At 39.8% G+C, this 22,828-nt stretch overlaps 1 protein-coding gene across 1 annotated transcript in view; it reads right to left on the bottom strand.

Annotated features, from left to right (window-relative positions):
* Positions 1-9,233: 9,233 nt before the first annotated feature.
* The window catches only part of LOC132495108 (uncharacterized), a 310,462-nt gene continuing 296,867 nt past the window's right edge, over positions 9,234-22,828 (bottom strand). The window contains exons 8-9 of the transcript XR_009533211.1: positions 10,114-10,231; positions 9,234-9,390 (exon numbers count right to left, since the gene is read on the bottom strand). The gene's annotated coding sequence lies outside the window, so the exon portion shown is untranslated. The remainder of the gene's footprint in view (positions 9,391-10,113; positions 10,232-22,828) is intronic.

The following is a 22,828-nucleotide window of genomic DNA, read 5'->3' as shown; positions in this document are numbered from 1 at the left end:
AAGTGATTATTGACTTCTAAGACAGAGCAAAAAAAAATTATTTACACAGTTTTCCCCAGTCTTTTTGTATTTTGGCCTTGTACCATTATCTACAGACTCAATACTTCCTTGAACATCCCTTTCATCAAGCCACCTTCATTTTTAAAGTCTTATATTTGCTGTAGTGTATATTTATTAAGAAAACAGTATGACTGATTTATAAAATACTAAAATTTGATTGAAATTACTGTTTTATTAATACTTTGTTTACAATGTTACCTCAGTGTTAGTCGGTCTGCCTCAATATTATTTTTCCCAAAAGTGCTGCTATTTTGGGTATGGAATTTTACAGAACACAAGTTCTCTTTTAGGAGTACATATATCACATTATAGCAAAAATATTACCCATTGTTGACATATGGATATGGGATTTCAAGTTAGATCTGTTCACTAATTAATGTCATTAAACTAGGCTTTCAAAATATGTGATTCACTTTTGGCTAAGCCCTTTGTTCTTAGTCGGTTTACACTGCTATAATATAAATACCATGGACTGGGTGGCTTAAAACAACAAACATTTATGTCTCATAGTTCTGGAGGCTTGGAAGTTCAAGATCAAGCTACCAGCAGATCTGGTATCTGGTGAGAGCCTGCTTTCTGGTTTGTAAACAGCTGCATTCTTACTGTATCCTCACAGGGCCGAGGACAAAGAGACTAACAGGCATCTGGTCTCTTCTTCCCTTTATAAGGGCACTAATCCCATCATGGGAACTCCACCCATGACCTCATCCAAACCTAATCACTTCCCAAAGGCCCCATCTTCAAATACCATCACATTGGGAATTAGAGCTTCATGAATTTTGAGGGGACATAAACATTCAGCCCATAGCACCTTTCCCTTTATGATTTCATTTAATTTTCTCAACTACCTTACCCACTCAGCAGCTACAAACTGATTAGAAATGGTACCAGGCAGCCTGCTTGACTCTGGGGACACGGTGGTCAATAAGACAGATCTGGCCTGTAGTGTCACAGAGCTAAGCTCCCTTATCAGGTAGATGGAATAATCCCTGTTATAAATGCTTACCTGGCCGACTAAAGGGTTGTCTATGTCAAGGGAGCACTCTAGTCCCCAGAGGCCAAAAGCATGAAGGAAGCCTCCCGTCACTGTGTTCCCTGTCACTGCCCTTGGGAAGGGGCTGGGGGTTGTCCCACACCACATATCTTCCACTCCCACCACCACCATTAAAAGACACCATCAGCTCCAGGGACTCTTTGTTGCTGACTGACTCTCGCCTCACACCTCTCAGCTGTGTGACTCTTGCCCTCTGACCTCAGAACTGGTTGTTGGGATATGGTGTTTCTGGGGCTTGAGCATAGGCTTTCTCTGTACCTTTTTTAGCTTAAATTGCTCCCCTGCTCATGGTTCTCAGCTTTTGGTCTTGCCTGAGGTAAGTATCCTCTATTCCTTCTCAGCCCTGCAGAATGTCTGCATTTGGCCAACGCCAGCTCCCTGCCAAGGAGGGGGTGGTGTGGGCGAGGGTTGGACATTGGGCTCCATTGTTGCCATGTCTGGAGCTCCTACACAAGCATTCCTCAGTCCTCCATGATCCCTCCTTGTCAGGCTCTGGAGCCACTGTCCCAGGGAAACAAGGTGTCTAAGTGCATAGCTAGTTCTTTCAACCACGTTAAATTTATAATCTAAAAAACCCTATGCTTTGAAAGGTGTGGCTTGGAAGGGAGATGTGATAGGGCTTTCGAGCAGTGGGATATCTCATGGAAAACCACAGAAGAGGAAGAAACGAACTTTACTTAGGAGATAGCAGAGTAGAGAGGAAGGAGAAATGTTGGTGATTAAAGAGAGGGGTAGAGATAGGGGTTTACTTGCAGTGAGGGGGCATTTGTTAGGGACCTTGATATTAAAATGAAGAATGTGGACCTTTATTGTAAGCAATAGGAAATTCTTGATCAGAGGAGTAACATGATGGTTTCTGCACTTGAGGACAGTTGCATTCCAGCAGGTTTTAGAATGGCTTGGACCAAAGAGAGGCGAAAATTAGAATAAGCATCTAAGAGGTTGTTGCTATCTATCTATCTATCTATCTATCTATCATCTATTTATCTATCTGGCAAAGAGAATCCAAACAGCCATGGGAGTTTGAGAATTAAAGGGAGGTACAAGGCTTCCCTGGTGGTGCAGTGGTTGAGAGTCCGCCTGCCGATGCAGGGGACACGGGTTCATGCCCTGGTCCAGGAAGATCCTACATGCTGCGGAGTGGCTGGGCCCGTGAGCCATGGCCGCTGAGCCTGTGCTCCGCAACGGGAGGGGCCACAACAGTGAGAGGGCCTCGTACCGCAAAAAAAAAAAAAAGGGAGGTACACACTCAAGGGACATTTTAAGAGTTTTTAGGAAGGAATTAGGAGGAGCTTTGTCCACCCAGATAATCGCTTTTCAAAATGGAGATCTCAGTAAAGTGAACTTTCCTGCTTTTCTGCCATTTTTTAAGACCTTCAGAGAGAGGAGTCATGGGAACAAAAGAATTTCCATAATGAATGAGACTCTCTGGTCCTTGCACTCAGTGTCCCATTGACCACAATAACCTGGGATGCCCTGAGAGTACCTGCTTCTCCTCTAGGAGTCCAGATGTGGGGTCAGAGGACCACTAAGTGTCTATATGTACATACAAGATCTCCAGCCATTGATGTGCTGAATACAGAATATATCAGAATGCACTTCAGGAAGGAATATTCAAGAAAGTACTCCCATACCAGTTATAAAACTCCACTGCAAATAACATGAGCATCTTAGCACCAGCTCTCCCTATGCTGTGCAATATCCACTCAGGAAGGAAATAGAGACTTGATGCTATGTTTTTCTACTTTGAGCATGTAGGAGAGTTGGCCTTCTCTAAAATCACTACCAACTCATGTCCTTCATTTTCAACATCTCATTTAAATTCAATTAATTGAGGAAACTTTCTAAGGTTACTCCTAAACTTGGTGTTTTTCCTGGCCCAGAAGCCCAAAGTATATAACCCACATCAAGGAACCCATTCACACACTTTAGAAATTTTAGTATCAATAAGTTAGGCTATGAAAAAAATCACTTTACCATAAAGGACTCCTATAAATAGCTGTTTTTTTCAGCACTTTGCAAGATTTAGTACCCACTCATCTTTTCAAGAATATAGCTATTGCACTGTTTGTGACGCAACTATGTCTTATTTAGGCACTTCCTGTTACTAGTTTTGTAATTATATTCTTTGATCATTTTATGAATGCCTTCTTTCTGATTATATTATAAATTCCATGGGGACACAAACCTACTGTATTAATTGTTTGGTATCATTCGTAGTTCCCACTGTTATTTATTGGTACACAGTGGGCATTCAATAAATGCCTTTCCCATCAGATCAAGTTGTTAAGCCAGAAGAGAAGTCAATGGTTTATAGTTAGGTCTAAATCTTTTGTGACTGGAGAAGAAAGGAAATGGGCAGGTATCTCAGCTTTAAAATGGCATGGGAAATTTGTTTTTTTCTCTGTAGCAATTCGAGTAGATGATATTGGATTAACCATGTAGCAGGGATCATGGAAGTGCAATACAAAACCCAGATGACAGTATGAAATGTATTTTGTGTGTATTCACAAAATTCCACAGAATCAATCACCATCCCTTTGACCGAGTTAATATGAACTCCAGTGGCAGTAACCCACGGACCTCTAATAGAATTCACCGATGGGAAATAGTAACAGTTCCCATGGAGGCATTACTTTCGCTGCCGACTGTGATCTATGGATGACAGCCTCCCAGAAAACACATTGACACAATAGGCTGTAATGGCTCAGATGGGGCCTTTATGCGATATCGGGCCAGTGATCCGCAGACAATGTCTCGCCAGGAGGTTTCTCAATTGCCTTCTCCAAAGCTTTCCCTCATGCTTTCAGGGCCTGTCCATGTTCTTTCCGGAGCTCAGGGATGTCTGCCTGTGCTCTAAGACTACCGAAGCTTGCCTCAAGGCATCTCCATTACACTAATGAGCCGCTGAAAAGCCAATGAGAATATGAAGAATAGCTACAGATGGAAGATTTTCTCCAATTTGCAATGATGTAGGTGTAGATGTGCTTGCTTATAAAGTGTAATTAAGCTCCAACAGTCAGATTTGGGCTTTATATCTTTTCAAGCCCTGTTAACCAGTTTGAAAACTGCTTTGTTCACACCTAAAGAGACCTTGTTACCCGTAGGCCAGTTGGTCAATCAGTCAACAAATGTTTGGTAAATATGCGTGTTCATAATTGTGCAAGGCATTGTTGTAGATGTAGGAGAATAATTGACTTCTGCCCTCAAGGAGCTTCTGATTGAGTTAGAAGAGGTGAAACTGACCCATGTGAACCCATGTGTAATTATGGCCAAATTACTAGGTTGGTGTATTCTTTGATCTGGACTGTTTTGACAATTATGCACTCAAAGCTGCCTAATAAACACCTGTACTTCACTCGTCAATGCTTTAATACAGTGACACAATGGGCACATGACCTGGCACTGAGCAGTAACTCAGATAGGTAGTACATGGCAAAGGAAAGGGTGGATTCACCAGCGGGTGTTAAAAAGACCTGAATCGTACATTCTTAGAGTAAATCAAGGGCATGTGGGAAGTAGGATTGGGGAGAAGGGAAGAGGGGGAATTACTAACATTTACAAACACCAATTATGCCCCAGACACTTAACAGGTTGCCTCATTTTCCTTAACAAGTGCCCCGTGAGGTAGAGATTAACATCATTTTACACATGAAGAAATAGCAGCACAGAGAGATTACCTGTCTTGCCCCATGTCACACAATGAGAAAATGAGCAAACCAGGACTCAAGTCGACATCTGTCTGCTCCAAAGCCCACATCCTTTCCACACCCTCAAAATCCCTTTCACACCTTCTATCATCTTGACCAAAGCAACTGTATAACTGCTGTCTCTCCCACCTTACTATGTGAATAGTATTCTTCAAAATAATTCTGGGCCCCCGATTCTGTGCTGGGTGGAAAAAGGGAGGGATGGAGCACAAGAAAACCAAGGTGAAGAACAGATTTCAGGGACTACCTTCGGCCAGTTCACAAAGTTAAGGCCAGGGCTGGTGTTCCACCAGGATGCCTAGTCTGGCATACTAGCCATCATCCATTCTAGCTGGTCAGTGCAGAAGTTATTGAGGATATGACATATTTTTAAAATATCATCCTCCATAACTCCTTAATGGGTTTCTGAATTTGGAGGCACTGAATATTGGTTTTTGAGAGGAATAATGTCAAATTTGAATGCAGCTCTAAGGTTAAAGGAAGGCAATATGAATAACACTTATTGCTGGGAGAAATTTTATACTGAGAAAAAAATCATTATTTCAGTCATACACTTTATATATATATATATATATATATATACATTTTTTGTGTGTGTGTGTGGTACGTGGGCCTCTCACTGTTGTGGCCTCTCCCGTTGCGGAGCACAGGCTCTGGACGCACAGACCCAGCGGCAATGTCTCACGGGCCCAGCCGCTCCGCAGCATGTGGGATCTTCCCAGACCGGGGCACGAACCCGTGTCCCCTGCATCGGCAGGCAGACTCTCAACCACTGTGCCACCAGGGAAGCCCCACTTTATATATTTTTAAATACCCTTAAGATTATTGGAAAACAATCATAAATATTTGAATATAAAATTTTAAATACATATTATAATTGGTCTAAACTTATGACATAGAGGACTCAGATTTTTATTTGTTGTATAGATTCTTAAAAAACATAATAACTATTCTTCTAGCTACCCCAATCCATTTCCAATATCTAACTTCTCAGAGATAAGCACTTTTAACAGTTTAACGTATATCTAGGTGTTTTCTATCCATAGAGGAACAGAAAATATATTTGAAATATGTGTTTGCTTTACAAAAATTTAGTCATAGTTACTACCCTGCAGCTTGTTTTTTGTACATAATGTACCAAGGACATCATTCCTTGTCAATATATAGAGATCCATTTTGCTCTTTTCAGTAAGTACATGGTCTGCCTGTGTATGGATGTATCATAACTTCTCAAGCCTTACTGACATATATTTAGAGTGTTTTCAATGTTTTGATAAGCAATGCTACCAAAAAGATCTTTGTGCATTTTTCCCACTTACATGAATATTTTAATAAGAAAAATACACTCTTTTAAATACCCTGATCTCCTTTTAGCAAATTAATGTCAGATATTCATCGGTGCCTATTTTATAGAAATTCATACATATATTTAGTATGACTGTGTGTAATTCACTGATATATTATTATGCCAATATGATAAATTCGTATTAGGATAATATATGAGATGTGTTCTTGATCAGATACATCACCAAATATAACACTGCACTTATAATTAACAACAATTTTCTTTCAGTTACAGTCAGTGGGTCCCAAAGCAGTGAAAATCAGGCACTATCCTAACAGGTTTCAGAAACAGTGTCAGAACTCAGAATAGTAACTCAACGAGGACTGGAATAATCATAGAAGGCTTCTTGGAAGAGCTGGACCCTCAACTGCCTTGAAACATAAGGAGGATTTGGAGAGCCTAAGAAGGGGCAGGTGAGAATATGAACCTGAGAAGTCAGGACCACGGACAGAGCAAAGATGGGCCAATGGAAGTGTACAGTTTGAGAGGAGCTGTGAGAAGAGGCGAGAGGCAAAGTGAGGATTTTGAAAAACAGATCAGAAGGTCTGGATTTGATGTAGAAATTAGAAATAAGGACCAATGGTCAGTTTGGGAGAGTATTTAACAAAGCTGGCAGCCATAGGAAGTAGGGCTTGAAGAGGAAAGAAAGTGACATATTGAAACACTAGGGTAGTAACCCCACAAATAAAAAGGGTTAGTTAAGTGAGACATTCCACAGGAAAAATCAACATGATCCACAATAGTGGTTACTGCTTAATTAGAACTTAGTCTGTGCCAGGCCCTGTGTTAAGTGCTCATCATCTCATTTAATACTCCTCATGATGACCCTTTGAGTCTATATGATAACTAACCTCACAGATAAGATATGCTAAGACTCAGAGAGGTTAAATGACTTGCCCAAGGTCACAGAGATGACAAATTACAGAGTTGGGATCCCAATCCATCTCCATATCCAAAACCAGGAACCAGAGCTGAAATGCAGATTTATATCACAAACATTATGGAGATTCCATGCCATATTAGCTCATAGCTTCAATAAAGGAGATGGTCCTTTATTTTCTACAGTGTTTCCCTCCTTCCAAGAAAAACTATGAAAAGAGTTTCCTAAAAAAAAAAAATGACTGAGTTCAAATCATTTCTGGGATAGTTCCACTCAAGCTTATGAAGTGCTTAAGAAGCAAAATAACCTAAATTTTAATACCAGCCTTGTCAACTCACTGAGTTACCTCACCTAACTTCTTGGAATCTCACTCTCCTCATTCACAATGAGGAACAGCAGATGATATAACAGGTCCCTGCTAGCTCCTAAATACTCCAGTGTTCCTATTCTTTGTGTTTTTGTTGCCAAATGAAGCTGGATAGAGGACTGAGCTAACAAAATCTAAATCTTCCTTGGCCCCCAGAACTGGATATAATCTCTTATAATTCTCTTATGCATTCCTTAATTTAATCATTTATAAAATAAATATATCTTGAGTACCTACTATATGCCAGACAATTCTCTAGATGCTGTAGTTATAACAAAGAACAAAACATTGATTTTACCTTTTTGGTAGAATAAGGATAGCTAACTTTTATAGGTTGTACGCTTTGTTCTTATATGTGATTTAAGTATTAACTCATTTAACCTTTACACCAACCTCATAAGATATTTCTTTATAAGAATGAGGCACAATGAGAGTTAGTAACTTGCCCAAGATTACACAGCTACATAGCAGAATCAGGCTTTAAACCCAGGCAGTTGGGCTCCAAAACCCCAACTCAACCTCAACATTTTGCTCAATAATCATCACACCCTGTTCCCCAGGAAGTATCCTATTACCTGTAGGTAAAGCCACTACTTGGCCAATGCTGAAATAAAACCTCCAAGAAAAGTCATAGGATTCTATGGCCTGAGCTTTGTAAATCCAAGACTATGTTTGAATTCCAGTTTTCACACATGCTGGTCAAATTGGCAATTTTAATTTCTCTGAACTTCAGTTTCCCCATCTATGACATGGGGATAAAATAGCGTCTACCCCATAGGGCTGTCACAAGGTAAAGTACAATGTTGAGTACCACAAAAGGAGTCAGAATAAGTCCCAAATTACTTTAAGAAGAAAGCTAGCACTTTGGATGTTGGAAAGTATTTATAGATACAGAACCCATCTTGACTTCAGTCATCCAATCATCTACTTTGAAGAAACCTCTAGAGTCTAAGATGTGCTAATTCAGAACTGTAGGCATTTAAACATTGAAGTGCATTTTCATGGAAGAGCAAATTCTTAGGGGTTACCCATGCATCCTATAAACACTATAATCACCAGGAACAAGGGTGGAAATATTCAAAGCCATGGAACATTCTAGAACTATCCACACTGAAGGGAGCTTAAGTTTCCTCTCTGATGGGGGCTTGCTGAATATTAAAGATGCCTTGTGTTTTGGGTACCATCGATTGTGTAATGATCTTCCAACAGCTCAGGATCATTGTGTTAGCACCAGAACAGCCCCATAAGGGAGATTAGCCGGACTATTTTGCACTTTAATTGATTCCTTGAAACATTTCCTAGATGAGGCCATTATTGCATTTTCCTAATGGCTAATCCAAATGTAGAGCTTCTAATGGTTGGGATGTGACACACAGTAAGTTTGTGGCAGTGTAAAGTAAAAACAAAGAGGAATCACAATACTTAGTCCCATTTCTCCGAATGCTAAACCACTTTCTCTTCCCAGTAACTGCCTATATAAATAAATAAATAGGCACCCTCATGGAAATACAATTTCAGAGTATGACAAAAATTCAGCTAAACCTACCTGTAATAGATGAGATATACTCAAAACTCCTCTTACTAGAATAATACAATACAAGGCAGAATCTAAATCACAAACATGACTGCTATTTGCCTAACCCTTATAACAGTCTTCAGTAATACAAGATCCAGAGCAAACAGATCAGGGTACAAATCCTTATTTTCCAACTTACTAGCTGTGGAAATCACTTTTCCAAGACTCAGTTTTCTTATCTGTCAAATAGGGAATAAAAATACTACTTACAGGGCTTCCCTGGTGGCTCAGTGGTTGAGAGTCCGCCTGCCGATGCAGGGGACACGGGTTCGTGCCCAGTTCGGGAGGATCCCACGTGCCGCGGAGCGGCTGGGCCCGTGAGCCATGGCTGATGGGCCTGCGTGTCCGGAGCCTGTGCTCCGCAATGGGAGAGGCCGCAGCAGTGAGAGGCCCGCATACTGCAAAAAAAAAAAAAGAAAAAAAAAGTACTACTTAACTGCCTTGGCCAATGATGAGAATCAAATGATATAATGCATGTAAACTGCTTAGCATGGGGCCTGGCAGATAAAAACTCGGATTTGTTCCTATTACTATTTTATATACATTTAATGTATTCTATGCAATACATCATACCATATACAAATAATGTATTTTATTCATTGTTTTTTGACACATTTTTTATTATTATTATTTTAAAATTGTATTTATTTTTGGCTGCATTGGGTCTTCTTTGCTGCACATGAGCTTTCTCTAGTTGTGGTGAGTGGGGGCTACTCTTGCAGTGCAAGGGCCTGCGGTGGCTTCTCTTGTTGTGGAGCATGGGCTCTAGGCTCACAGGCTTCAGTAGTTGCAGTGTGTGGGCTCAGTAGTTGTGGCGCCCAGACTTAGTTGCTGCACGGCATGTGGGATCTTCCCAGACCAGGGCTCGAACCTGTGTCCCCTGCATTGGCAGGCGGATTCTTAACCACTGCGCCGCCAGGGAAGTCCCTATATGTTGTTTCTGATCTTTAAACAACCCTTCAATAAAGGTGGTGTTAACCCCTTGTATAGATATGGCAATGCAGGTTAAGACCAGTCATGAGACTTGCACCAAATTAAATAGCTTCTAAGTGTCAGAATCAGGTCTTTCTGACCCCAGAGCTCAGGTGTTTCACATGAGGCATTCTGTCTCTCAGATTTACCTTGGTCCCCATGCAAACCACCATCCTGACTGAAATGTTGAAGTAGTTCCCATCCTAAGTCAGTTTCCACTGCCAGCCCAGTACTCAGCTCGAAGGATGATGCTCCAGCAAGGCTCACCTACCAGACAAAGACACACCAACATGAACATGTTTCAAAATGTCTTTCACCATAGAAACTGGCCACTTTGACAGGCATATTTTAGCAGGAAACAAAGTAGTTTGCTTTCCAAAGTGCTTGCTCTTGCATCTCATAACCAAAGAAGAGCAGCATCTTTTTTTTTTTTTTTATTGGCCCAGAACCTTTCAGTTACGTGAGTTTGGCACAAAATGACAGCTGTTAACCCAGCAGGCCATCTCTTAGCATTCCAGTGACGGCTACATTAGTGCCACCACAGGCCCAGGCCTGTCATAAGCCTTTCATGAACCAAAGTGCCACTAATTTTCCTCTTATAAAGACCACAAGATGGTATCCAGGCTGTGCCTTTCAATTTATATTGTTCTGCCATGCAGCAGCATGATCATGAATTTTAAATGCCTACTGTGATTTGGTCCTATAACTCCACCATGGGCCCGATGCCATTACAGAGAGAATGGGGCAAAGTAAGTATAATATTATTTTTACGGTGAAATCTACTTAAAATAAATCCTGAGAATTGAGAATAAATTTTGTTGAAGATCCTCATTAACTACGAATTCCCCCTTCTCCCCCCTGCCCTCACCTCACCCTCTCACACATTATATAAGCCTTATTTTATAGGACTCAGCATAGGACTAAAACAAGCGTCTTACTGCCTTCCACAGATGCTAGTAATAAAGGGTAGAGATAGTGGAGATAAGACAGAGGAGAAGGATAGAAGAAGAAAGAACTGGAGGTCAGTGTTGATTGCTGCTTCATTAATAATTCATAATCTGTCTTTCCAAACCCAGGCTTCCCCTTAACCCTTTTTCTCAACTGGTGTTACCAATATTCTCTTAAACATCCAGGCTTGAAGCAATGAAACCAAATCTTTGCCTTGTCCTCACTTTGCCACTCACACCTAGTCACTAGTTCTGTGGATACTTCCTTTACAATATCTCTCACCTCCAACCATTGTTTCCATTCCCACTGCCATCACTGTAATAGAGGTAATTACAACCTAACAACCGAATCATTGCAATTGTCAGTTTATTGTAAAGTGGATAAGAATTCAACTCTGGATGCAAACAAATCTGGGTTCAAATTCTGGACCAGCCACTTGCTAGCTGGGTGATCCTGGACAAGTTATTTAGTATTTTCAAGCCTCATCCAAAGAACAGAGATAACAGTGAGTGACTACTTCTAGAGTTGTTAAAATAATCAAGATAATACATCCAATGTGCTTACGTTATCTTTTAATTATTTTGTGTAATCAATTTCCTCCCTCTGTACTTCACTCTACATGCTTATTTTAAGTTTCTCTTACTAAAATAAAGCAGCAACAGGTCATCTTCTGTTCCAAAACCTAAACTCTACTCCCAGCACATAAGACAAATACCAAATATCCTGGCCTCTCATTCAAGGCCTTTTTCTATCAGAAGTTATCTTCCCATCCTACCTCCATTTCATTATTATTCACAGGTCATACCATTCTTTTCACTTTCATCTCCATCCCATCTCCATCATCCAAATGTACACAAACTTAGAGTCTACTTTCAATCCAGCATCCTTCATAAATGTCTTCTTGATACTTCAACCCAAACTAGTCTCCTTTCTCCACCAAACCCTGTAGTTGACAGCTATTTCCCATGTCATTTATGTTGCAAGGTACATATTGCCAAGCCTGAACTCCTGCTTTCATGTATTTACACCTTATTTTTGTAATTAAATGAGGACGTTTTTCAGTTGCAACCCAAGAGACCACCTTACAAGTGAAATTGTCTTAGAACAAAGCCTTTTGATTCTATAGTAACTGATTTATTTGGATGCATTCCAAAATGTAGACATCTCACATGACACCTCATCTGATAAATTTCAGAAGAAAATGCCTTTAAACAATGTGAACTTGGACCCAGAAAGGACTAAGAAGATATCAGTGTCCTCTATGTTGGCTTGGTAGTAGCCAAGGTGAAGCCAATGGTGACTATCTCAGGCTGAGGTCCTTCTTCAAGGCAGATGCCTAAGGTGGGTCCCTGGAAACAGGGAAAGGGCTCTTTGGGCTATGGCCATATGTCAATGGACAGAGATAGAATCCTTATCTTATGGGGCAGAGACCAAGGAGCCATAGCCCACCTCACATGTTGAGGGAGCAAATAGGGGAACCCCATCCTAGGTGACATCCATAGTATTCCTGTTTCTGATAATGGAATTCATACCACAAAGCATGTTGTTTGAATGGAGCCTTTTTGCATACAATGAATCATAATGAATAAGAAATAAATAAAGTACCAGTGTGAATGAATTCTATTTCATAAGAGGATGAATTGTCTTCACCCTCCATATCCTTCTTCCATCCTTACTAAGCAAGCCATCTGTTTTTCCCAGCCAAATTCAACAACAGAGTCTTTGTCCCAATCCATTTGACAAGTTATAAAGCCAAGTTCTGCATTCCCAGAAGTCACTGACAGTTGGACCCAGAGCACCAGAAAAGTGAGCCAAATCAAAACCAGGAATGGACAGAGCAGAACCAGGAACAAGGAGAAAGTGGTGGTACGTTCTTCTCAGAAACTGTGTCACCATGGCAGCAAAGGAACCATACAGGGAGGTCAATGGGAGATAAGATTGCCAAAAGTTAAGAACCAAATAGTATAACCAGAAGAAAGAAGCAAGCTAACGGAAGGCAAAAGTGTTTGGACTATGATAATCTTCATCATCATCATCACAGTCCCCTCTCTGGACCCCTTAGCCCTAGATGTGGTTTGGAATTCAGAATTTTTGGACTTTAGATCCATTGATTATATTAATGTAAATGCATCCATATTTCTGCAGCAAATCACACTAAGTGGGATTAACCAGAGCCAGTCAATAGCCTCATGTCAGTTCAGGTCAGGCTTTGCCATCAAAGGAGTTTTGACTCCAACTTACAAACAAACAAAACAACTTTTGTTTTTTAGAATCCAGGGGGTTCAGAATTACAAATGAGACCATGGACCAAGAGAACACTTGTGAAGTGTGAAGTGATGAAGGGTATGAGGACTTCCACATACTTGGTGGATTGAATCTTGGATGATGGGCATGATCTCCACTGCAAAAGGAGGAAGCTGAGGCCCCAGGATATTAACAACATACTCATAGTCATCTGAAAACTCGCTTACAATTTGAAAACACAGCTATAGGTAGGTAGCAGATTTAGAGATAGAAATCCCATTTTTCTGACTAGGTACGTAGTCACAGTCAAAGCCATTCATGTGCAGTGAACCCAGATTTCTAAGAAAATTTTGATTTGATGTAGATCTATTTAACTATATTTTGGGGTCTGTATTCATCTCATACTGCCACTTTATTGGCATTACAATTGCTTTCAAATGTCTCTCGCTATTTTGGAATGCTTCCTTGATGACTTTGGGTTGTATTGGAGTAAAGAGGGTCACTTATTCTGACGCTGATCTTCCACATCGGTGACTCCATTTTCTGCTAAAGACAATTTGTAGGGAATATAGCTAAGGTTATTTTAAAACTCATTTGATTCCACAATATCACCAGCAATTATCTGATAGCATGAGGTCTGAAAGAGAGGATTTTGTTCCAAAAACTAATTTTTTAAATGGTACAAAAAGGAAAGGATATCACGTTGTCCTCCCTACAGTCTGCAGATCATATTTGTGCATAACTATTACGGACATGCAACAGACAGTTACGTGTCCACCCGAGCATGCAAGGACAGCTTCAATGATAAAACATCTCTGTCCCTGCACATTGGCACCTTGCTCCTTCATCTGATACTCACTCCCTCCTGCAGCCTCTCCTTTAGGTAGAGGGCAGCTTCAAATTAGATGCTCTGTTAGGTCAGTGGCCTTGGCGCCCACTCCCAGCACCACCCTAAAGATACCTCTCCTTTAGTCACACTTGTGTCATGATCAGCTCAACTGAAACCACGTTGGGAGGGACAGTAGAGCATACCAAGGGGGAGGGGGCAGAAACCACCCACCTTCCCTACCTTCTCCCCTCTCCCTACCTTCTTGAGCTCCTGGGTCTTCTCAACAACCTTACTCTGTAACCAGGCAACATTCAGAGCAATTGAAAAAGCCATGATACCCGAGGGATTTATCATCCAGAAGCTTCTCCAAGTTTCATGGTACCCAAACTCTCTCTCTCAGGTGGACAGATCCTTTTGGAAAATAAATACCTATTATTTGAGACTTGTCTTCTCCAAGTATTGATTTTCCAGATTATGAACCTAGTCACTTGCCACATCTATTTCCCTTCAGACTTAAGTGTTCTGAGAAGTAAGTTGATTTCTTACGCTTGAACCTACAAAAATGCAGTTTGGAGAGAGTAGAGTGTAGCAAGGCTAGGAGAAGGAGAAGCAGTCCTCCTGCTAATGTGTGTGAAGATCTTCGTTTGACTACTGTTAACATTAATGAGGGTGATCTGCCAAAATCCCTGTGCACTGAAATGAAAATACATGCTTCGGTATAGAGATTTCCTGTTACACTGTTTATAATTCACTGTATGAGGTGATCAACGTGTACTATAATAATGGCACTTATACATCACACTTGGAAAATGCTTTTTATTGACGTAATGTGAATATTATTGCCATCGTTTATTACAGACGTTATCTTGTAGTAATTGAAATACAATATGGTGTCATTAATCATCCTGAATACAAAATGTTAACTTTAAACTGGTCACACTGTATTAAGTGCTCCTTTACCCATAAAGCGATTTGATTTGCAAGTCTGTAAAAATCTGAATGTTAAGGATTTAGTGGGACTGGCACATGGAACACATTTCTCTGTTAGACTTCTCAACAGTCTGCTTTAACTGAAATAAGTTCTATTGTTTTGTTCGGGTAGGTTTTCCCTTTGATGAATACTTTATTGGATAAAATGATTGTTTGAAGTTATTTTCACACAACATAAGAACAGGACTGTTTCCCCATCTCTTTGAATTGACCCTGAGAACTAGTTACCTACCTTCTCCATATTTGCAAGATTTAATAGACTGGGACCTTAAATAAAGTAAGTGATACTGTCAGATGAAAATAATTCATGGAGATTACAGGGATGATTGCAGATCTCTGCCCACACATCATTCTGGTGTGCACTGTTCCAAAAGCCTCATTTCTTATCAAATAGTGACTGAGATTCTATAGGTTAAATGATTTTGGGGTCTCATGTTTCTTTTCATACGACTGAGTGTATCTAATTACAAAAATCACTTACATCCTGCAAACCACAGGTACAGGTTTAAAAAAGTCTTCTTTTCTTTTGACTGAGTAATACACAAAGGGAGAATTATTTGGTTTTGGATATAATATTTAACTTATAATGAAGAAACATTTCAGTCTACCTTTAACTCATCTTTTACACCAGAAAATATTTCTTAGGCATGTGACAATTTATCTACATTATTAAATAGTTCAATGTTTAAGAAGCTGCTTTCTTTATTTCAGTCATTTATAAAAATAACTCACCGGGTGGTATTTTTATATTTTAAAAATTTGTACCATAATTCCATTTTGGTTGAAAGTCTTTTTGTGGATTACAGAAGTAATGCATGCTCATTATAGATAATCTATAAAATACAAAGAAAAAATTAAATCACCCATAGTGCCTCAATGCAATATTTTCAAAGACCCAAGTAACCATCTGAATGGTGCAAAGATATTTAAAATACTCTCTGAAGACTGTTGCCTTTCCTTTTTATTGGAATACGGCCATAAGCAGTTTAGGACCCTCTGTGTCATAGGTTACGGAGTGATTCTATGTCATTTTAAATTCAACTTTTGTCAGTAGTACTTCTCCTCATAGAGACATTTATTTCTGACTACTTTGCAAAGAGGTTAAAATGAAAATGTATGAAGAGTCCCAGAAGATAGCCTGCTTTGAAAAGCTGTTTACTTGCCTTGGGCATGATTTGGGAGGGTAAAGGTCAAGGATGAGTCACAGGAAAGCCCCATTCAGACGTGCTCAATACTCTTTCATCTCTCTCTGTTTTTGTTGACACCAGCTGTGTCTATCTTAGTCCTCCTCTGAGTTTACATTTTTTTTCTTAATAATCTATAAGCAAACCATAGAAAAGGGGCATGTGCTATAGAAAGTAATGGTGGTGGAGCAGGTGATGGGAAGAAAAGGCAAAGGAAAAGGAAGCGTAATGGGCCGTAAATTCCTTTTTATAAAATGTCAGAGAAAACAACAGCATATTTGACAAGACTTGATTTGACCCAGAGAATCAGTAGAAGCTGTGATTCTTAAAATTACCCAATACCTGAAACAAAGGAATGTTAACATGCTAATTTCTTAAAGAATCTCAAAGTGCTTCCTACAGATTTTCTTTTTTGTATCATAGGTGACAAATATGTTTCACGATTTGAAGGCTTTGGTAATCATCAACTTTAAATACAATTAGCCTAGAAGATTATATGCAATGCTGGTATTTTGCGTGTATGTTTCCAGTAAACAGGACTACCTAAGTAAGATGTTTTACCTTAATCCCCCCTTTCCTACAACATAAAAGTAAGGGTGAAGTGGCATTTAATGGATTTCTAAACCCTTCAGTGTGGGAAGTGTGGGAAGTAGGTGGTAGAAGGAAAATTGGTTCCTCTTAGTCAAAAGAAATATGTGAATGCATGGAAAAGATAAGAGAGGAGAGTTTAAAAGAGGAAGAAAGGAAAACAAGAACAGAGACAACAGAAGTCCTGAAACTACACTGTCATAGCCAACTATGTGATGAATCCAATTAAGAAGACATTAATTGCTTGGCTCTAGATTGATACATTTATTGATGGACAATGACCAGTTGTGGCCCCACCTGTGGAAGGCAGCTGTTGGAACCCTGAGTTGAGGTTTATAGAAAAAGCGGTGTTGATGCTGTGATCTACAAGGAAAAACAGAGGGCAACAAAAGCATCAAAGACAGAGATACCCTAGGTGACATCTAGGGAATTTTCAGCATATTATTATTTCATTTTTCTTTCAAAGAAAAAAAATCTTTAATATGAACCACCAAGGTGGGGTGTGACAGGGAAAGGAAAGAAGAGTCGTCTCTCTGGAGAGATGGGGCTTAGCCTGGAAGTGATGGGTAAGGCTGAGATGCTGAGTGCCCTGCAGTAACCCATGGCAACAGCCATTCCCAGAACAGCTGTCAAGCAGTGACTTAAATGGATGACCCAAGTGCTCGGTTTGTTTTTAGTTGGTTGCTTGTTTTTTAACCCTGATATATGGCTTTGAACACTGAGAGACTCTCTTTTTTGGAAGAAATAAGCTGGTAAATATTTTAGGTTGAGAATGTATGTTTTCTTAAATACCCAAGGGAAACAATTTTACTTCCAGGAGCACCAAGGAACTGGTTAATATATTACCCTTAAAAGGCCAAATTCCAAAAACGCCTTGTGCAAATACTATCATTCTAATTAATGCTTTCTGTGGTTTTAAGAAAATAGTGCTGCAAGAGCCGTATCTCCCCTCTTATCCTAGCCTAGCAGAGGCACGCTACCTGGACCTGAGCTCTCACTCCTCCACCAGTTATTAGTTCTCTCATTCAAGGCAGCATGGACTCTTTCCACACCTCAGTTTGTACATCTACAAAATCAGGATAATCACAGCAATGCTATGAGAATTAAGTGAGTTAAGGCAGGTACAGCATTCACACAGTGCATGACTCATGATTAATGTCCAGTAAAAGTGAGCTAGCTATTGTTATCATATTTTATCAAGTGCAAAATGCCATCATTGTATGACACACCATTAGTTTATGTGCCACTATGAAAAACAATTGATGCCAATAAATTGCAACACAATGCTTTCTTAGCTTTTTATTTTATCCTTTTGCAAAAGTTCTTTTAAAATTATTAGATATGTATTTTATCACATATCACTCTTGTGCATACATTAAAAGGGAAATGTACATTAAATAAATACCTTTGTATTCCTGAAGTTTTTTAGCACTGAAGCTGATTCTACTGAATTTCTTTTTGAATTAGCAAAGCTCTGTACCAAGACCACCAGGCAAAATTGCTGATCACACAAAACTGGGTTTATTAAACTGCTGAACAAGAGAAAGCACCACCTTCATTGAGTCTCTGCCGCATTTTCAAAAGAGGAGTCAGGGTAGTTGTAGGATTTAGGGAAATCTGTGCGTGTTCATAGGGTGGTTTGGAGCAGAAGACTGTAAGCGAGGGCTGGGCAGGGATAGGTCAGAATTTGTAATGAGATGAGTTGCCAGAAGTCAGCGGTCTTATCTTGGAATGAATGGGTCTGAACAAGCTGATGTTAAAACACTTTAGTTTGCTGTGCATATCATGGCTTGTATAGTTTATCTGCTTTGCTAATCATACTACAGTCATGCAAGCTGTGGTTTCTGTTTTATTTTTGACCCTTTGTCATCAGTGTCCACATTTTTCCACCCAACATCATGCTCTGTACCCTTAAGACTGTCGGTGATGCAGTGCTTCTTATTGCCTCCAGGATTTCCTTTGCAGTAGCTGGCACCTGTTGTGAAAGTTTCGATGCCCATGTATAGTATTGACAGCCACATCGTAGAAATGGCTGCCCTGCTGACGGTGATGTTGATATGCCTCCTGATTTCAGAATTGACAAAATATGAAAAAATGTGTGTCTTAGAATCAATGAAATACAGTAATAATTAGATAACAATAAAATCTAATTCTCATCTCGGAGAGGAGAAACAACTATACATTTATGTTCCCATTAGAGAACTAGCCACTTATGAGAGATAAGTGAAAAGATCTATCATAAAATTACAGGACAAGAATGCTTATCCCTGTAGATAAGCCCTTATACCCCCTCAATGAGGCTAAAAGGGAGTTTTTATTGTTTGTTTTGTTCTGATCCTTATCATTTTAGCATTAATTTTGTTTCCTCAATTTAACAGTTCACAAATTTTTCAAATCTTTTTCTAGTGAGAAACTATCTGATCACAGAAGAAATAATCTAAATCATGTAGAGAGGAAAGTCTGAAGTGTCTTGCCTATAGAATCGTTGTGCCATAGAATGAAACTAGAAGAGATATAGATACCCAAAGGTATGTTTTTGTTTGTTTGATTGTTTGTTTTTGGCCATGGGATCTTAGTTCCTGGACCGGGGATCAAACCCAGGCCCCCTGCAGTGGAAGCATGGAGTCCAATCACTGGACCGCCACAGAATTCCCTCAAAGGTACGTTTTTAATTGGATTTTAAAAAACTGGGTGGATGTGAACTCTGTTCCACTGTAACTTTCCCAATGGCAAAAACTAAAAATGAGCACAATGACAGCTCCCAAGAAGATAAGTCCAGGAGCAAACAATCCATCAGGACCCTGACCTTTGGCCTCACTGTGATTTCCAAGAAACAGTGAGCATGTGTCTGTGTGTCCTGTTCATATGCTGGATGGGGGTGCGGAGGGAGAGAACTGAAAATCCATTTATAATGTCCATATTATGTTTTCCTCTGAAAGATTACCCAAAGTGTCCGGCTTACAGATAACAGCCACATCACCTTATGACTGGAAGGGGTCAAGAAAGAAATCTTATATATTACCAAGGGGCCCATGAAGCTGTTTGGAGATCCCATATAGTGAATGGGGCTCCATGCCCTTCCAGATCTGATAGGAATTCAAATTAAAATAATACTGAGTCAGAAAATAAGTGTAAAGAAACTCAAAAATATTCTGATTTCTCCATGACTATCTTGATACATTTTTTGAGATATGAAAAGTCTGTTGTTTTTTTTTTCTTTCTCAACAGAAGAAATATGAGCTACCCCTGCACTGCTAATATCCTGCGCATATGCTTTGTCTGCCTGCTGGGTAATCCACATGGGTAGAATTGCTTCTTGGTTTGCTTCTGGATTAGGAAATGCTCTCAGCTTTAGGCTGTGCAGAATGGAGACATTCAAATAAAAGTGTGAACATTTTTTTGTGTTCAGTTGTAAGCAAAATTCCTCCCCTACCCCTTTCCTAACCCAGTGTCAAATGGGTTGTTTCTCCAAATATGATTCAGATTTTCTTCACTGCAGATTACTCACCCTGTAGGGTTTCTTTATCTGAAATTATCCTGGGGAATCTTTGTGTTTGAAGCACAAAATGATATGAAAAGTCAAGTTAAGAAAAAAAAAAAAAGGCAAACCTAAAAGCCGAAGGCACATGTTGGAAGCAGGAAAATCATTCCTTGAACTCCCCAGGAGTTGATCAAAGAGACAGCCATAAATTGCAACAAAGGCAGAGATCTACTCTGCTCTGAAAGCCAGCCAGAAACACTGGAAATGTTTCATTATTTATTTCATTAATTCTGTGATAGCAATCTCTACTGACAAGATTTGCAAATCTAATCATTTATTAATGAAACGTGTCTGGTGGATTGTGCCCAAGACCTTCCTTAGGTCCCAGCCTCTGAGTGGCTGAAGCACTTCGCTAGCTGCCAGCTTGCTCTGTTGCCACAATATGGCATTGGGATTTCCAAGGTCCTCACCAGGGACTTCCTCTCTGAGCTCACAGGCATACTCAAAGGTGGCTGCCTGCACAGCCCTGCTCTGAGGACCAGCACGATGGCCATTATCCAGTATGAGTATAGGAAACCTGGTTTCATCTATTCATAGAAAACCTTCTCCGAGAGACAACACAGTGTGTGTGGTTTTAAGTCATGGTGCAGACAGGAATGAATCTTCCAAGCTGTATTTGCATTGTTGCTACTCACTCTGATGCAGAGAAGGCTTAACCTGACTCTTGACTAAGACATTGATTTTTCCTGGAAATTTCACGGTGGTTTCAGATATTTCCAAAATCTCAGCCTGTTTCCTTGGCAACTGTCTAAGCTTTATTCCCTATGAACCAATGCGGCATGATTCATCAGTAAACAGTGAAGCAGCATCCACCCAACTTACAGGCTTCCTAAAGATTGCCTGGAAAGTGATCCTTGCCCTGAACTATTTCACAGGCACTGTTGTTGATATTTCACAGAGTGCAGCTAAAAAAATAATAAAAGTCCCATAATCTTATGCACGGGGAACAACAGCATTGATGGAGATAATGAAATGCAGAAATGAAAACCCCTCAGCAAAGCCCCTTTAGATGTGCCTAAGCTATGTTCATTAATCTGTGATAATTAGACTTATTTGCAGAGGTTAACAGCAGTGGCACATGGTAATTAAGCACTCTCTCTCTACCAGAGGGATCGAAAATGCTTCTTGTGTGACGCGCGTCCAGTCATCAAGATATTTTTTGCTTGCTTTAGGACTCAGGTTTCCTATAGGAGAAAGAAATTGTATTCTAAACAGCCATGACCAGATATTACTTCCTATAATGTGCAGCAACATCGAATTCTAGTTCTGGAGTAAGAGTGACCTAGGGTTAGAACCATTGTCTCCGTTACTGACTGGTTGTATCAACTTGGACAGGTTGGTAAATCCTTTTGCCTCAGTATCCCCATCCTAAAACGGGGATGAAAGTACCTTCTTCGGAGTGTTTTTGTGATAATTTAGTAATGACAATGATGATAACTGTGAACATTCACTGAACGTTTACAATAGCATGCACTGTTTTAAACCCCTTACATAGATCCATTAAATCCCATTTTACAGATGAGAAGATTAGAGCACAAGAGATTTAGTAGCTTGCCTAAGACCAAGCTTTGGGAGCAAATAATTGAATTCACTTTGAGGCATCTAAGTCCCTTGTGAGCAAACTTCCTCAAAATGAGCATGGACTCACCATTTTGAAAAACACATTCTCCCTCTTTCCTCTAGAATAAGAATAATATTTATGTATCGAAACAGCTTTATCTTTGGCAACAGTCATCAGGTGGGCTTAGGCTAGGTGTAGTGGCATAATCCTATCTATGAAGGAATCCATTAATAAAGAATTACTGGAATGCAGAAAGGAGATGTTCCAATTCTCCCCAGTTTTAGCAATTGCACTAAATAAGGGAATATATGCAAAGCTCTTAGTGTGGTGCTTTGTGCATACTAAGTACTCAGTAAATAGTAGCTACTATTATGATAGAAGTGAATGTGCAGAAGAGCCACACAAAGGGTAAACCATATTTTTCACCTCACATATGCACATGAATGTGGACTTACTCAAGATTGCAGTTATCCCTAAGTTCATACATGGTGGGATTTTGATCCATTTCAGTCAAACAGTAGCTAGATTGCTTGTAGCATTTAAAAGGATGAAGGAATAAAACTGGACCCCTATCTTACACTATATATGAAAATCAACTCAAAATGGATTAAAGATTTGAATTTAAGACCTGAAACCATAAAACTCCTAGAAGAAAACAAGTGACAAGCTCCTTGATATTGGTCTTGGCAATGATCTTTTTGGGTTTGAAGCCAAATGCAAAGGCAACAAAAGCAAACAAAACAAGTGGGACTACATCAACTAAAAAGCTTCTGCACAGCAAAGGAAACCATCAGCAAAATGGAAAAGCAACTTATGGAATGGGAGAAGATATTTGCAAACCACATACCGAATAGATAAAATGTGAGTATCCAAAATATACGAGGCACTCATGCAACACAATAGCAAAAACCTCACAAACAACCCAATTAAAAAATAAGCAAAGGACCTAAATAGAAATTTCTCCAAAGAAGATGTATAA

This window comes from Mesoplodon densirostris, chromosome 8 (genome assembly GCF_025265405.1).
Source record: "Mesoplodon densirostris isolate mMesDen1 chromosome 8, mMesDen1 primary haplotype, whole genome shotgun sequence".
NCBI classification, from domain to species: domain Eukaryota; kingdom Metazoa; phylum Chordata; class Mammalia; order Artiodactyla; family Ziphiidae; genus Mesoplodon; species Mesoplodon densirostris.
The sequence above is the reverse complement of the archived record's forward strand: the minus strand, read 5'-3'. Positions and strand labels throughout refer to the sequence as shown.